At 35.8% G+C, this 16,371-nt stretch overlaps 1 protein-coding gene across 1 annotated transcript in view; it reads right to left on the bottom strand.

Annotated features, from left to right (window-relative positions):
• Positions 1–16,371, bottom strand: part of UBE2D1 (ubiquitin conjugating enzyme E2 D1) — a 36,145-nt gene that overhangs the window by 15,680 nt on the left and 4,094 nt on the right. The window lies entirely within an intron of this gene.

Raw genomic sequence — 16,371 nt, 5'->3', positions numbered from 1 at the left:
TGATGGCTCAGAGCCTGGAGCCTGTTTCCGATTCTGTGTCTCCCTCTCTCTCTGCCCCTCCCCCGTTCATGCTCTGTCTCTCTGTGTCCCAAAAATAAATAAACGTTGAAAAAAAAAAAATTTAAAAGAGAACTAGGTTAGAAACTGGAAAATCGTTGTCTCTACCTGGTACTTAAAACTGCTGGAATGATATAAACCTTTCCATGGGAACACATTTAAATACTGTGTTTCATCAAATCTAAGATGCCATCGAACATAAATTACATCCTTATTTTCTGTACCAACAATTAAGGAGAAATGCTACCAATTAAGATACCATCAATTATAAGATGAATCCAGATTTTAGACATGCTATAATGAAAAATATGTGCACCTTAGAATCATTGTATAATTACAGAAATGAGTTCAGTGTTCTAACAGAGACAAATATGGAAGAGGATGTGGTAGGAAAGGCCTTCCTAAGAAAGTGACATATGAGCTTAAAACTGAGCCAAATGCAAACTCTGGTCTCCTTCTTTCAAATCTTCTCCAGTATATCCTGGTACTCTCATTTTGTTTTTGTTGCTGTTATCTTCACAGCTGGTGCTATATTCTTCTTCCTGATAAGAATTTAACACAGTTAGCAGCTTCTTTGCTCCAGGTATAGTTGAACAATAAAGAGGAAGATTTCAGTCTTTGACTTAGCAAAAATGGTCAAAAAGCAAGGCTTGGAACTTCAGGTCCAGGTGCCATTACTCACTTGCCATATGATCTTGGGCAAAACTTTTTTTTTTCCTCTCTAAACCTTAGTTTTCTTCAATGTAAAGTGGCATTTGTACCTTTATCCATAGTTTCTATAACAAACAAGAGAAATGATACATGTGAAATGTACAGCAATCCCTGACATGTAGTAAGCATTCAAGTAAATGTTACATTAATATGGAATGGATAACTGTACAATTCTCTAGTAGCAGAATGCAATTATTGAACAGTTTAAATGACTGGGGGAGGGGTGTTCCCAAGTCACAGATCCATTTTAGATGACTGTGCTTTATTTAATAGTTTTCTAATCTGGGCTTTTAGGAGATTACTTCTGAAAATATTAATCACGTTGAGTTTTCTAAACATTAGTGTAAATGGATAAATACGACTAGTTTGCCCTTATCTTAACTACAAAACTACTTGTTTAGAAAATGAGTTTCCATAGTTAAAAAACTGGAAGTTATAAATAACTTCCATACAGCTTTTATAGAACTATTGTATGTGTGAATATATCAAATATACATAAATACATAAATTTATTTTGTATACTAACAACTCCATATTAATTTTATTTGTAATAGCCTTGAATCATGTTCAAATTTTAAATGTTAAACTGTTGTTCAAATCTCCTTAACATATTATAGAAAAATAAAGGTTATCTTGTTTTTATATTTTTGTGCCCTGATTCTACCTCCTGTTAGGAGCAGTTAGAGCTCAGGACAAGAGAGAAAATCTCACAACTGAACTGTAAAGGTTACGTTCTTAAGTTGTCTATTTAAAGCTCACTTATTATAGGAAAGAAGCAGCTGACAGTACATCAAACATTCTTAACAGTGAGATTGATCATTACTTACTAATAATGACACTAATGCTTAGGTGAGGAGACTAACACATCCTAGACTTTTTAGGCGTCTAAATATCTAAGGTTCTATACCTTTCTTAAACCACATCTCTAGAAATATGCCCTGATATATTTGGAAATATATAAATGAAACTATTTTGTCTAGGTACAGACAGAACCAACAGAAAACAAAAGGCTCAAAATATACTCTCCCTCACCCAGAAAACTACAGATTCCTAAAACTGAATAAAGAAAAATGAGGAATTCTGAGACTTGCTAAGGGGGTGAAATATGTAACAAACAAAAACTAAAACCAAAGAAACCAAAACCCCACCCTTTTGTTCTTAGTCTATTCAGCAGCCAGTGTACTTTTAAGATAGGACACACAAACACACACACACACACACACACACACACACACACACACACACACACAAAACAAGAACCACTTATCCTTGTTGAATTGTCTCTTCTGATTTAGTTTACTCCAAGTTTTTCAAAAACTGTCTTATTATTGATTTATAGTTTTTCTGATTTAATTGGCATTCTTACTTATCTACTTCTATCATCACAGCCACATAAATTTTCTATTAAAAATAATTTAGTGATTCTTATGTTATTTCAAAAGGAAATTCTAGGATTAGTAATCTCTTCCTTTGCTCCTCTCTCCACTGTCTCTGTAAGAATCATCACTGAATTATACAAATTGCTCAAGTCCATAAGATCCTCATGTAAGAGCCAAAACCTAACTTCACATTTCTTACTGCTCATGGAAGCCACTCTAAAATACAGTTCACAACCCGACCCTGGCTCTGACTTCCTGAACACTTCTTCCTATTCCACCAAACCTCGAAATCTAGGATGTACACTATAGGTAGTCTCCAAATAACTGTTTCATTTTAATCCCTTGCCTAGGCCTCCTCATGGCCATGCTTTTACCTCACACTGACTAAAGGTAAAAGGTCTCAAAGACAAAGCATTTAAAACCATTTATTTTTTTAAAATATTTTTATTATTTATTTTTGAGAGACAGAGAGACAGACTGAGAGCAGGGGAGGGGCAGAGAGAGAGAGGGAGGGGCACAGAATCCAAAGCAGGCTCCAGGCTCTGAGCTGTCAGCACAGAGCCCAACCCAGGGCTCGAACTCACAAACTGCAAGATCATGACCTGAGCCGAAGTCGGACGCTTAACTGGCTGAGCCACCCAGGCGCCCACTTTTGTAACTTTTTAAAGAAAAAATAGTGAAATTTTACTCAGGTTCTTAGGCATTTTTAAAAAGATGAAGGGGCGCCTGGGTGGCGCAGTTGGTTAAGCGTCCGACTTCAGCCAGGTCACGATCTCGCGGTCCGTGAGTTCGAGCCCCGCGTCAGGCTCTGTGCTGATAGCTCAGAGCCTGGAGCCTGTTTCAGATTCTGTGTCTCCCTCTCTCTCTGCCCCTCCCCCGTTCATGCTCTGTCTCTCTCTGTCCCAAAAATAAATAAACGTTGAAAAAAAAAATTAAAAAAAAAAAAAAAAGATGAAAAGACACTTTTTTCCACTACACTTATAATAAACATCTTCTCTTTTCACTAATTAATTTTTATAAGAGGAAAACCGAGGAGCTATCTCAGTACATATCTTAGTACATATACAACATATGTACTAAGGAGACATAACAAATAAATTCAGTGTGGGGTCCCAGAATGGATCCTCAAATAGGAAAAGAACAGTAGAAAAACTGGTGAAATCTGAGTTAGGTCAGGAGTTTAGTTTATAGTATTGTATTTAATGTTACTTTCTTCATTTTGATAGATGTACTATGGTTATGTAAGTTGTAGATAATAGGGAAAAATAGGTGAAGGATACATATGAATTTTTTGTATCATTTTTTGTAACTTTTCTCTAAGACTAAATTTATTTCAACGTAATAATAACGTAAAACATTTTTTTTGTAGATTTTGTACATTTTTCTAAAACTTAATCCACTACTTTCCTTCTCAAGCTTACTTCTTCTCCTGTGTTTCCTAGATCTACTAATAGAGTATTAGTCTCCCAGTCACAAGGCTCAAAAATCTCAGCATCATTTTGACTCTTTCTCTTGTCCTTCATGTATAGTCAGATAAAGAGTACAATATATTCTCAATATCTGTTACACTGCTTATCACAGTTACCTCAACAACCAATTATAGTACAACTGTAATTGCTTCCCAAATCTATGCATTATGTGTAGAATAATCTTCTAAAAGCACAGCTCTATTTCATCTTCCCTTAGAAAATTTCAGTGGCTCCCACATTGTTTATTAAAACCAAACATAACCAATGAACTCAACCCTACATACTCAATTGGGTTCTCTTTCACCAGCTTGCCCAATAATACTCCAAAGAAGTCCCATGGGTTTTCTAAAACACCTTCAGGTCTATGCAGACAGCATTAATTTCATGATAAAACTAACATGTTATTTACCTTTTTTCACTCTCAATACCTCATGAGTATACAGTGGAGTTTTCCAGTTATATGGCATGTGATATTGTAACAGACTGAATTCCTCAGCAGATATGAGGATTCAACTATCATCTAATTCTTAGATTTTGATTTTTTTAATTCTTATTTATTTTGAGAGAGAGAGCACAAGCGGGGGTGGGGCAGAGAGAAAGACAGAGACCGAATCCTAAGCAGGCTCTGCACTGACAGTGTAGCTCCAATGTGGGGCTCAAACTCATGAACCATTAGATCATGACCTGAGCCGAAGTCAAGAGTTGGATGCTTAACCAACTGAGCCACTCAGGTGCCCCTGGAAAAGTTATTTTTAATAAAAATGTTACTTGATGTTAATATGTAATGGTTTTGTTATTTCTAAATTACTATTTTTAAATTTGTTTTTGTTTCTCATATGGTAAATATTAATAGATATAACCCATACAAACAAAAAAGCTCTTTGAAGCCCTCAATGCTTTTAATACAAGGAGGTCCTAAGAACCAAAAGTTTGCGAGCATCTAGTCAGGTTTCACCTGATTACTTGGTTGTAACAAGGCTAAATTTTCTGGCCTTCACAATTTTCTTTCTCCTAAAATAATCTTCTTTCTGTTTCCCTATGCCCAAAATTTACCCATTCTCCTTAATAGTGGCCATCTTCTCAACAGTCACTGACCACGAGTTTTGGGGTCAGACTTGGATGAAATCTGGCCTTGCACTAACCTTTACTAGCTGTGTGACTCTGGGCAACTTAACCTCTTTGAGTATCAAGTGCCTCATCTGGGGACATCACTGGTAACCCTGAAGAACTATATTGAAAATTGAATGAAAATGCAAAAGTACCTAAATATTTGGCATCTATAATAATAAGAACTTATTTCTTCCCTCCTTTTCCTCTTCTACCAGAATGTTTTTTTTTTTTTAACTAGGGTTTTTTTGTTTTTTTGTTTTTTGTTTTTAATTTTTTTTTTAACGTTTATTTATTTTTGAGACAGAGAGAGACAGAGCATGAACGGGGGAGGGTCAGAGAGAGGGAGACACAGAATCTGAAACAGGCTCCAGGCTCTGAGTTGTCAGCACAGAGCCCGACGCGGGGCTCGAACTCACGGACCGCGAGATCATGACCTGAGCCGAAGTCGGACGCTCAACCGACTGAGCCACCCAGGCACCCCTAAACTAGGGTTTTAATGCATTTTATTCATGGATTCCTCCATAACCCTTAGCACAATGCCTTTCATATAGGGTGTGTGATATGATTTCAGCTAACCAATAAAATTTAAGGAAAAACATGATCAGCAGGGAATAGACAACTCAAATTTGAATCTTTTAGAAATACAAATGATTAGGGTGCTTGGGTGGCTCAGTCAGTTAAGCGTCCAACTTTGGCTCCATTCATGATCTCATCTCCAGTTCGAGCCCTGCATCATGCTCTGTGCTGACAGCTTGGAGCCTGGAGCTTGTTTCAGATTCTGAGTCTTGCTCACTCTCTGCCCCTCCCCCGCTCATGATCTGTCTCTCTGTGTCTCTTTCTCAAAAATAAATAAAAACATTAAAGAAATGCAAATAATTAGACTTGGCAACAGAATCAGAATCAATTATTCCCTTAGGTAGCCATGTAGACTACATATAATAAAAAGAGTATTGTAATAACAGGTGTTAAGAGAGAAGAGTGCAGTTCACTTAAAAACACCGAGGTGGCCTTTTAAGTAACATATAATCATACCTAAAAATGAATCTCAAAAGAATATTAATCATTAAAGTATTAAAAATCATACTACTGCTGCAACTATTTTCAATTTACAGAATGTATGATATTCTAGTAAAATAGCCAAAGCCACACAAAATTCTCATTAGTAATTTTTGGGTTTTTTTCTGGTTTAAAAGACCTCATAACTCTAAATATTCCATCCTTATTGTTTATTTAGGATGCTGCTGACCTAATGTCAGGATACAGCTTTTGGTTGCTTTTCTGACAGGAGTTAGGGGTTTGTGCTGAGTTGACCAGGCTCAAAGTAAGGTATCTTCCAACCACTGGCAATCCTTGGTGACAGAGCTGCCCAGGGATAGGGTCGCAGTTTGTAGCAATGACAGAGTTTTTTGTTTTTTGTTGTTTTTTGTCCCATGATTAATTTAACCAGTGGACTAATTATAGCAAACGTTTATTAAGCAGTTCCACATCCTATCTAATAGGGATTATGATTCTGTTTTTATACTATTATCCCACCTTTACCCTCCCAATGTTTTAAAGACTTAATGATATCAGGTTATGATGCTAATAAAAATCCTCTTAAGTCACCAGTCAGGCATATTTGTTGATGATTAAACTGAGGCATGAAATTCAAGGAGAACTGATTTGTGGAAAAAAATAACTTCATAAGACACAGTTTAAAAGCTATAGTAAAGAGGGCCTCTAGATTCTTAGAAACTTAAAAATGGTTCTGTCTCCAAGCAAATACATTTAAGAGTAGCCATACACCTCAAGAGTCATCTTCTGAATGTGTTTACTCAAGTTTAGAACATTCTAAGGATCTTAGAAAGTTTCTTCCTAGGACAGAAGTGTGATCTAGTAAGGAACTGGCATAGAATATCTGGACTGACACTAACTACCTTTTAAATAAAAAATAAGTACAAGTATGAAACATTAATAAATAAGGTTATATGATCTAGTAAATTCGGGAAAGCCACATATACTACCTCAAAGACTATCTCCTACTCTACCCCTTTAAACCTGTGGCACACTACAATACTATACTTAAATAAAAATAACCCTTATTTGCAAAAGGTGGATTGCTACAGCACAGAAAACTTAATGTATTTTGTTTTTGTATTAGCCAGTTATTACAAGTAGCAGTTAGGGCTGCCTCATTTTGCCACACAGGGCATCAAGCCAAATCCAGGGGGTATCTTTCACACACTTTAATGGGGTGGTATCTCCCTAGGGCTCTATAAAGTTTAACTGCAGAGAGTTGCACATGAAAGAAATGGACAATATATCCTTTAAACCCAACTTAGGATATTATCACTATTTCTGATAAACAAATAGCACTTTTGATGTAGAAGCAAAAGTGATGGTGTTTGACATGAGTGGGACCATGAGTATTTATTTTATTTATCAATGTATTTCAAATGGAAAGACAACAATGGCAAACCTAGCCTTCAAAAATTAAAAGTGAAGTCAGCAGCATTCTAGTGGAGGAAAAGAAAAATTTTTTCAATAGATGGTCATCTGGGTATCCATATGGGAAAAAAATAAACCTTGACCTCTCCCACTTCAAACCATATCCAAAAGTCAATTCTAAATAGATCATAGGTTTACATTTAAAAGATAAAATAATGCTTTTAAAAGGAAACATAAAATTTCTTCATGACCTTGGAGGAGACAGAAACTTCTTAAGCAGGACACAAACAAAGAGCACTACCCATAAGGGAAAAAATAAAAAATTTGGACTGGACTAAAATCAAGAACATTTGTTCATCGAAAGACACGTTAAAAGTATTAAAGGGCAAGCAAACCATCAAACAGAAGAAAATATTTGTAATATACATATCTGACAAAAGAACCACACCCAGAATACGTAAAATCTTTATCTACAGATCAATTTTTAAAAGACAGATTCGAATAGGCACTTTATGAAAGAAGGAAAGAAAGAAAGAAAGAAAGAAAGAAAGAAAGAAAGAAAGAAAGGAAAGGAGGGAAGAAGGAAGGAAGAAAAAAGAGAAGAGAAAAGGAAAGGAAAAGACAAGATAAGACAAGACTATCCAAACAGCCAATACATATACGAGAAGGGGCTTGGCTTCATTAGGCATCAACGAAAAATGTAATTAAAACCAAAATGTGATGCCACCACAAACCCAGCAGAATAGTTAAAGTGAAAAAGCCAGAAAAAATTTAAGTGTTGGCAAAGATGGTAGGCAACTGGAACTCTCATGCTGCTGGTGAATGAGGCAAAGTTTGACATTAACTACCAAAGGTAAACACAGGAATACTTAATGACCCAGCAAGTTTACTGTCAGGTATATACCTAACAGAAATATGTAGAAATCTTCTAATGTTAACAGATGTCTATCAAACAATGAGACTAGTTATGAATCCATATATGAAAAGAAATTCATTATAGTCAACACACTATGTGTTGTGTGTGTGTGTGTGTGTGTGTGTGTGTGTGTGTCTAATGTATGGGTGTATCTTCCAATTTCATTTCCAGTGACTTTTAAAATCTAAAATTGAAATACATAGTTGATCCAATTTCCTTCTTCTCCTTTGAGACAAAGTAAGCTTAAAACAAACTAACCTTATACCTAAACACAGATCAGGCAATAAATACCATCAAACTGGTGAAAGATGCTCCAGACAAAAGTAATCTGTCAGTGAAGCAATTTTCTATTCCAATGTGATTAACATTCAAATAAAAAAACTAATTAGTGTATCTAAATTTAAAGATAAAAATATAAGATATTGTATATGAAAGGCAGATTTTGACTGGAACTATAGAAGCATTATACGTCCACAAAAATGTGTACTTAATGGATTTATATAGCCTTACGGGCTAAGCACCTCTATTCCAGTTCAGATTTCTATAACCAAGTAGACACAAAGGAAAGTACTAAGAGGTCTGAAACTGAATTTTAAATTGATACAGATGGCATGTTTATAACACCCCCACAATATGCTGAGTGTTCTCCATAAAACCAACCTAGACACAGTCCCTGCCTCTAGGGAATTTAAAAATCTAAAAGTAGATGAGGCAGCCTAATTCAAAGAAAGTAAACAAATAAAAGGAAACAAAGAAGGGAATCTAAGAGAAGAGAGGCTTGCATTAATCTCTCAGTTCCCAGAAGGCTAACAGTCCAACCTGAACAGTGGAGAATGAAAGCTAACAAGTCAGAGCTGCCTTATTTATTTACCATCAAACTTAATATGACACTATGCAGTAAATATTCTCTAAAAAATTATGCTGACCAGACTGAAAAAGCTTGGTTGTTCTCTAGCTTCAATGTTCAGAAGGTCTAAATCTCTGTAATAGATACAATATATACCCCACTGGATGTGTGTAAAGGACATTAATGCACAGCCTGTTCATAGGGACTGATTTACAGTCCAAAATCTAAAATACTGAAACCAAAGCATATGAAAACATTATTTCATAAACCCTGGCTCAACAGGCAATTAATTCATGTGACACAACTATCTTTACCTGAAAACTCCTAAAACAAGACAGTGATTCTTACCACATTGTATTTTTGATGTTGTCTCTAAAGAGATATATGAGCTATATTTGATTTGTCTGTAAATAAACATTTCACAGGCTTACAGTTCAGACTCTGGTCTCCTTATCCAGCTGACTAGAGCTATTTCAATAGAGATATCAAACAATTGTCAGAAAGGTCTCCATATACAGAACCTCCTTAAACTCTTGAATTAAAGAACAGCTTTATTATTAACCATGCAGATTTTTCCTGGAAGACTTCAAAACGCTGATGGCATCCAACTGATTAAGTCATAGGAACTACTCATTTCAACACAATGGTCCTAGCTGCTTCACTGTCTCTGGATCAGATATCTCTGGTAAAGGCTATTTATTAAAAAATCAGTCAATCAATCAATAATAATAATGCAGCCAAATTCCACACAAAAAAAGATGAAGAAAGCAGTTATGCTACTGACTTTGTTACATCAAAATAGTATTTATTGAACCAGAGTTATAAAGAGCATAATTTGGAATAAATGTTTGAGGTCAAGATTAGGGACATCTTCCACCCAATATCTCAGATCTGCAACCACTTTTTCCCAGTGATTTCTACAGCAGTCATAATGACTTTCAATTTCCCACAATATTATCTTGCCTGTAGTTTAAAACATAGCTTCCTCTTAAAGAGAAGACTCCCAGTCACCTCCTTTACATATATTTCCATCATAGGAATTACATAAATAAAAATGCATCTCAGATAAATCTAAGATATCCCAGTAGAAACTGTATTTCAGTCTTCTTTATGAAGTATTATGATAAAAATATACTTTTTCCAGTAATCCAAACTCTAAACTTTAGAATCACCATCTGATTCCTTCATCATATCCCACCCAACTCTCCCATCCCTCATATTAATCAGTACAAGTTGTTCAGATTCTCCTTCAGTCCAAATCCCTCCCACTGAAAGGGTCCCAGAATATAAAAAACTGAGGTCCAATGGACAAAAAAAATCTGAGAAGAGCAAGATGAGACATTTCAGCATAAGAAGCCAAAGGTTCAAATCAGGAGACACTATTAAAGTATCTGAGAACAGATTGGGTAGTAGGGGTCTGAAGAGACTGCCTTGACCACTGAGCCTTGGAGATCTGATCTGAAAGGCCAAGTAGGCATGGGTGGGTCAGACCAACTCAAAAAGGCAAGGGTTTCTCATATAACCCTCTTTCCAAATGTCTTCTGCCACCATCCTAGCTCAGACCCTCTTTGGATCTCACTTAAACAAGTGTAGTGGGTTAACTGACTTGTCCTATTTCTCTACAAAGACACTGTAGTTAAAATCATCTTCTCAAAATACCAAGTTGAACCCTTTCAATATTTTTCATTAGCTTTAACATAAAATTTATAAATCCTTAAAATGGCTTATTACCAGGCCTTCTAGCATCTGACTCCTCTCTGCAACCATTTTCCCCCAATGCTCTCCATACCAATCATAACTTTAAAGTCCCCCAAATGCTATTTTGTCCCTTGTTTCCTTTTAGATAGAAGACTCCTAAGCACCTCCCCACCAACACACACTCATTCACTTTACCTACTTTCCTTTTACCTTTAAAGTCTCATCTTAAACACATTTTCTTAAGGTTTTGCTTGAACACTTCAAAGGGTCCCTGCTATATTCCCAGAGAACTCTATACTATGACATTCATCAGATTTGTAATTACAAATGGTAAACAATCCTATGTTCTATGAGGGCAAGAATGGATACCTAAGAATATGATTAAGAATGTTACTTCCTTACTCAAAAAACTTCAATGGCTTCCCAAACTTTCCCAAATTTGAAGCATTAAGTACACATTTCTCATGATGAGTCTTCAAGGCCCTCCACTGTATGAACTTGTATGTCTACTATTCCCCAAATGCTTCCCAAAGGCAGGATTATCTGTTCCTTCCTAAACAAGACAAGTACTTTCTGGTGCTTTCATTTCTGTAGCTTCCTTTATGAACCTCATGTTTAAAAATGCTACCCATTCTTCCAAACCTATATCTAATTCCATCTGCATAATATTTTTCCTGATCTTCCCTAAATAAATTTGGTCTCTCCCACCTTCAACTCTCTTTCTGTTCAAATATGTTACATTTTCCTTATTGTACTTTCATAAGTCTACCTAATAATTATGGTATCTTTCTCACTATTAATAGTTTTAAATTTCTTAGGTTCATGCTAGCTATACATCACTTTTCCATGTATCTCCTTATTTCATTTTGTATATGCCTTATATACAGAAGGTGCTCCATAAATGCATTAACTAGAATCCAAAAAAATCTACTACATGGAAGGTAGCTGTATAAGGCAGTTTTCTAAATATGTGGATAAAACGATCTCTATACTTTAAAGATACCTGTGAAACAGATGGAAGCTAAATGGAATTAGAAAAGCTTGTTATGATACTGGTACAAAAACAGAAATATATCTTATTTGCATCACAAATAACTGCTTTTTAATCAAAGAGTAAGACATCTTAAAAGACTCATTATAAATCAGAAAGGACCACGGAAATGATCTAGTTCAATGCATCATTTCTAGATAAAGAAAATAAAGACTATGAGTATCTTGGCCAAGGTCATAAAGCCAAAGTTAGAACAAAGGCTCAGACCATCTGATTTCCACTCCAGCACTCTCCCCACCCTGAAACAGTACTCACCTCAAGGCTACAGTAACTACAGCCCATTATTCTCAATCAATATTGGAGCCAACAATACTCTGGTACTTGAATTAAGGCCATTTGTACAGTTTCAGCCATACTCAAGAAACACAAAAGTGTGACAAGTGAGGAAATGAAAAGGGATCCTTTTTATCTTTTCCCAGGAACTCTAATTTTACAAAAGGTTAGAAATGAACACTACTCCGTAAGCTTTGAGGAGTGTTTTTGTTTAAAGATACTCTGAGAGGCAAGAAAAACATGATAGAAAATTACAGACAACTTTTCAAAATGCATAATACAATTCTAACACATAATGTAACATGCAACATAGAGCATTTTCAATGCTACATTATTAAAAGTTACTATTTACTTCATAGTAACCAAGAAAGGTGCTTCAGGAAAAAAAGAAAGAAAAAAAATGAAAGAATAAAAGCTAGCAGCCTATTTCTTAAAAACTACTTAAAAGACCAACATATCTTTCAATATTTGCCAAATATTTATTATGTATCACTTCTTACAGTTCTATCCCAAATAACTGTTATACAGCAGGCACTTAATAAGTATTTGCATAATAAATCAATTAATCAGTATCACTCAGCACTATTCTTGAATACTGTGGTTATATATCACAAATGCTACAACTTTTAGTAGAAAACAATGAGCATTGGCGGTTTGTAGCAAATAGAATGGTTTCCAAGGCTACAGTACTTTATACTGTGTATGTGAATATATATATACATATATATATGTATATGTGTTTCTATGTGTATGTATGTCCATTTGCTCTCTCTATATATACACACATACGAATGTGTGGCATATATTTCTGATAATATTAATTTTACCTAAGGATCTTATGCTATTGAACAATGATTTTCATACTTTTCTTACAGCAATTCATAACAAGAAAAATATGATACATATAGTACAACCTAGCACACATACACACAGGCACAGGGCACAGGCACAAATATATAATTAAAAAAAAAAAGTTTCATGAAACACTACCACTCTTACTATACCTAAAGCATTAGTATTCCATTTTCTATTCCATTTTTTAAAATGATGTTTATGACCCACTAAATTGGTTTCATCACTCCTGTTCTGGAAGCTCATAAAAGTGCAAGAAGACATCGGGAAGGTTTGGCATTCATTCCTTAGAAATAAGCTAGGCTCTACAGACACCAACCAGAAACTGGCAAAATGAAATCTGGAATTCATTAAATATTTTCATTCAAAAGCTATGTTGGGCATCTGAAGGGCATCACTATTATGGAAGGATAAAGTACAGACCATACACTGGGCCATAAAACAAATCCCAAATATTGAAAAGGAGTCAAATAACAATTTATTTGTTCATAACGGAATTAACTCAGAATCAATAACAGAAAGCTATCTGGGGGCGCCTGGGTGGCTCAGTAGGTTAAGGGTCTGACTTCGGCTCAGGTCAGGTCCTGGCAGTTTGTCATTCTGAGCCCCACCTTGGGCTCTGCTGTCAGCCCACTTCAGATCCTCTGTCCCCGTCTCTGCATGCATCCCTGCCCCTCCCATGCAGGCTCTGTTTCTCTCAATAATAAACATTAAAAAAAAAAAAAAAAAAGACCGAAAAGAGAAGAAAACTATCTGTAAAATCACAAGTATTGGGAGAATAAATAATATACTTCTAAATAACTCAAGGGTTGAAGAATCAAAAGGGAAATTAGGAAATATTTTTAACTAAATGAAAATACAACACATCAAAATTTAGGGGAAGCAAAAACACAGGCCAGAATTTTACTGGTTTAGAGAAGAACAATGAGCACAGGCCATCAGGTCTTTTTGGTTTCCTCTAAACAAAATCCAGACTCCGCTCACATAAGGAGGGTAGTCATTTGCACTGAGAATCATCAGATTGTTTGCACTACTAAGTTTAAAGTGAAGGAAGCAACACACCAACCTTATCCCTGTTGGAAAGGTTTTCATAAATCCGAAAGGATACTAGGCATCTAATAAGCAATGTGGTACACTGAAGGGAAAGAGCCACAAAACAAAATAAAACAAAACAAAAAACAGAATAATATGAATAGAGAGCAGTGGAGGAAACATCCAGAAACACGATGGGTAGCACTAAACTAAAGGGAAAGAGCCACAAAACAAAATAAAACAAAACAAAAAACAGAATAATATGAATAGAGAGCAGTGGAGGAAACATCCAGAAACACGATGGGTAGCACTAAGCTTCAGGATGGTAGCTTCCTCCCCATACAAAGGACAACTCCAGAACATAGTAGCCTCTAATACTGTGTAATGTGTTTAACAGAACCTTCAAATTCATCCCAGAACCAATTAAATGCAGAAAAAGTTCAGCTTTTCAGAGGCCATCTTGACCAAGAGTGGCTAGAAATAGAACCTGTTTTGCCTTCAGACAGATGTTCTGAGGTAGCCTGAGGATCCCTCCAATTCCCTGAAAATCTGGATTGTATATTCTAGCATCTTTTATTCCAGCATCACAAGGTTAAGAGGAGACAGGACAAGTATCTCAATACCTGTTTTTAATTAATGTAATATCAGTTCACCCACTGTTAAAAAGAAGGTGGGAAGACAGGAGAGCTAATACATTATAGACAACCATTAATTCAGTTTGATGGAAAGTATCAGGCTTATTATTTTGATTAGTAGCACTCATTAAATATGCTTTCTATGTGTATTTCAGGGAACTAAAGCATGTAAGGATGCTACTCTGCTTTAGTGGGGGCAATCCCACATCCTGCTAACTTGGTTTTTATAATATATGTTTGGCTTCCTAAAACAGGCATAAACAGCTTCATTTAGATCTATGCTATTTATTTCCACAGAGAAGGACCTCAGAACTCTTTACCTATAATAGGTTATCTTGTTTTTTTACACTTTTGTTGTGATTAAGAAAGAAAAATACATGATACCCAGGGTAAAAGGAAGATTGAGCTTAATTGCAAAGATTTAGAAGCCAAAAAAACTGACATTGTGGCTTTTTAGAAAAAGAACACTTTCTTCCTTTCATCTCAAGGAAAACCACTTCATCTACCAAGAAGCATAAATACTGTGTTCTTCCTTTCTAAAATTTTTGTTAAAGTTATATCCTTCTTTTTTTTAATGTTTATTTATTTTTGAGAGACAGAGACAGAACATGAGTGGGGGAGGGGCAGAGAGAGGGAGACAGAATCCAAAGCAGGCTCCAGGCTCTGAGCTTCTAGCTCAGACCCTGACGTGGAGTTCAAACCCACGAACTGTGAGATCATGACCTGAGCCAAAGTGTATGCTTAACAGACTGAGCCACCCGGGTGCCCCAAAGTTGTATCCTTCTTTACTGAAAGAATCTGGAGTCCTAGACTTAATCTTGTAATCTGCAAGTCTTCCTAACATATTTGTGTCATCTGAACAGTCGACTGCTACTCAAAGCCACTAGAGGGACTAAACAGCTGTATCAGTTCATAAATAGTTTTCTCAAATGAAAACTTCACAATGAAATGATACTTTGACAGAATATTTATAAATTCCAAACAATTATTCTAAATTCCTTTGGAGGAGAAAAATTTTAAGTGATAGAACAAGAATAAACAAAGATATTACTCATTTACCATGTTAAATGATTCAGCATATGTTGAGACCAGAGATTTAAAATGCACAACAACACAGTGTGATGCATCAGTGAAAATGATTAAATATGCCAAGGTTTAAATACCACTTTACATATGTATAGAATTGTCCAGTTTGCAAATCATGACCATAAACTCACTTGACTCTATATGTCTATCAATTAAAAAAAAATTTTTTTTTTCAATGTTTATTTATTTTTGGGACAGAGAGAGACAGAGCATGAACGGGGGAGGGGCAGAGAGAGAGGGAGACACAGAATCGGAAACAGGCTCCAGGCTCTGAGCCATCAGCCCAGAGCCTGACGCGGGACTCGAACTCACGGACCGCGAGATCGTGACCTGGCTGAAGTCGGACGCTTAACCGACTGCGCCACCCAGGCGCCCCTCAATTTAAATACAATAGATATAATTCCATTTGGATAAGAAAAGCCATGTACTAAAATGGTTAATAGCATGGAATCTGAAGCCAACTGCCTGGTTTTGAACCCTAGCACTGCCACTTATTAGATATGTGATTCTCAGTACATTACTCAACTTTCTGTGCCTCTGCTGCATCATCTGCAAAACAGGGATAATAATTATTTCAACTTCTTGGATTCACTAATGGTTAAATCAATTAATATATGTCAAACACTTAGAACAGCATCTATCACAGAGTAATCATTATATATTACATGCTGGTTGTACTTAGCTACAGTATCATTATATGGATAGGGAAACAGACTAGTAAGTCACAGAACGAGAAATAAAAAAACAGATCTTCTTCTCTTTGATGCTCTGTCCACAAAGGGCTTGGTTGTTTTTTTAAGTATCCTAAGATCTCCCAGACTGATATAA

This window comes from Leopardus geoffroyi, chromosome D2, assembly GCF_018350155.1.
Source record: "Leopardus geoffroyi isolate Oge1 chromosome D2, O.geoffroyi_Oge1_pat1.0, whole genome shotgun sequence".
Lineage (NCBI taxonomy): Eukaryota > Metazoa > Chordata > Mammalia > Carnivora > Felidae > Leopardus > Leopardus geoffroyi.
This window is presented reverse-complemented; position numbering and strand designations above follow the sequence as displayed.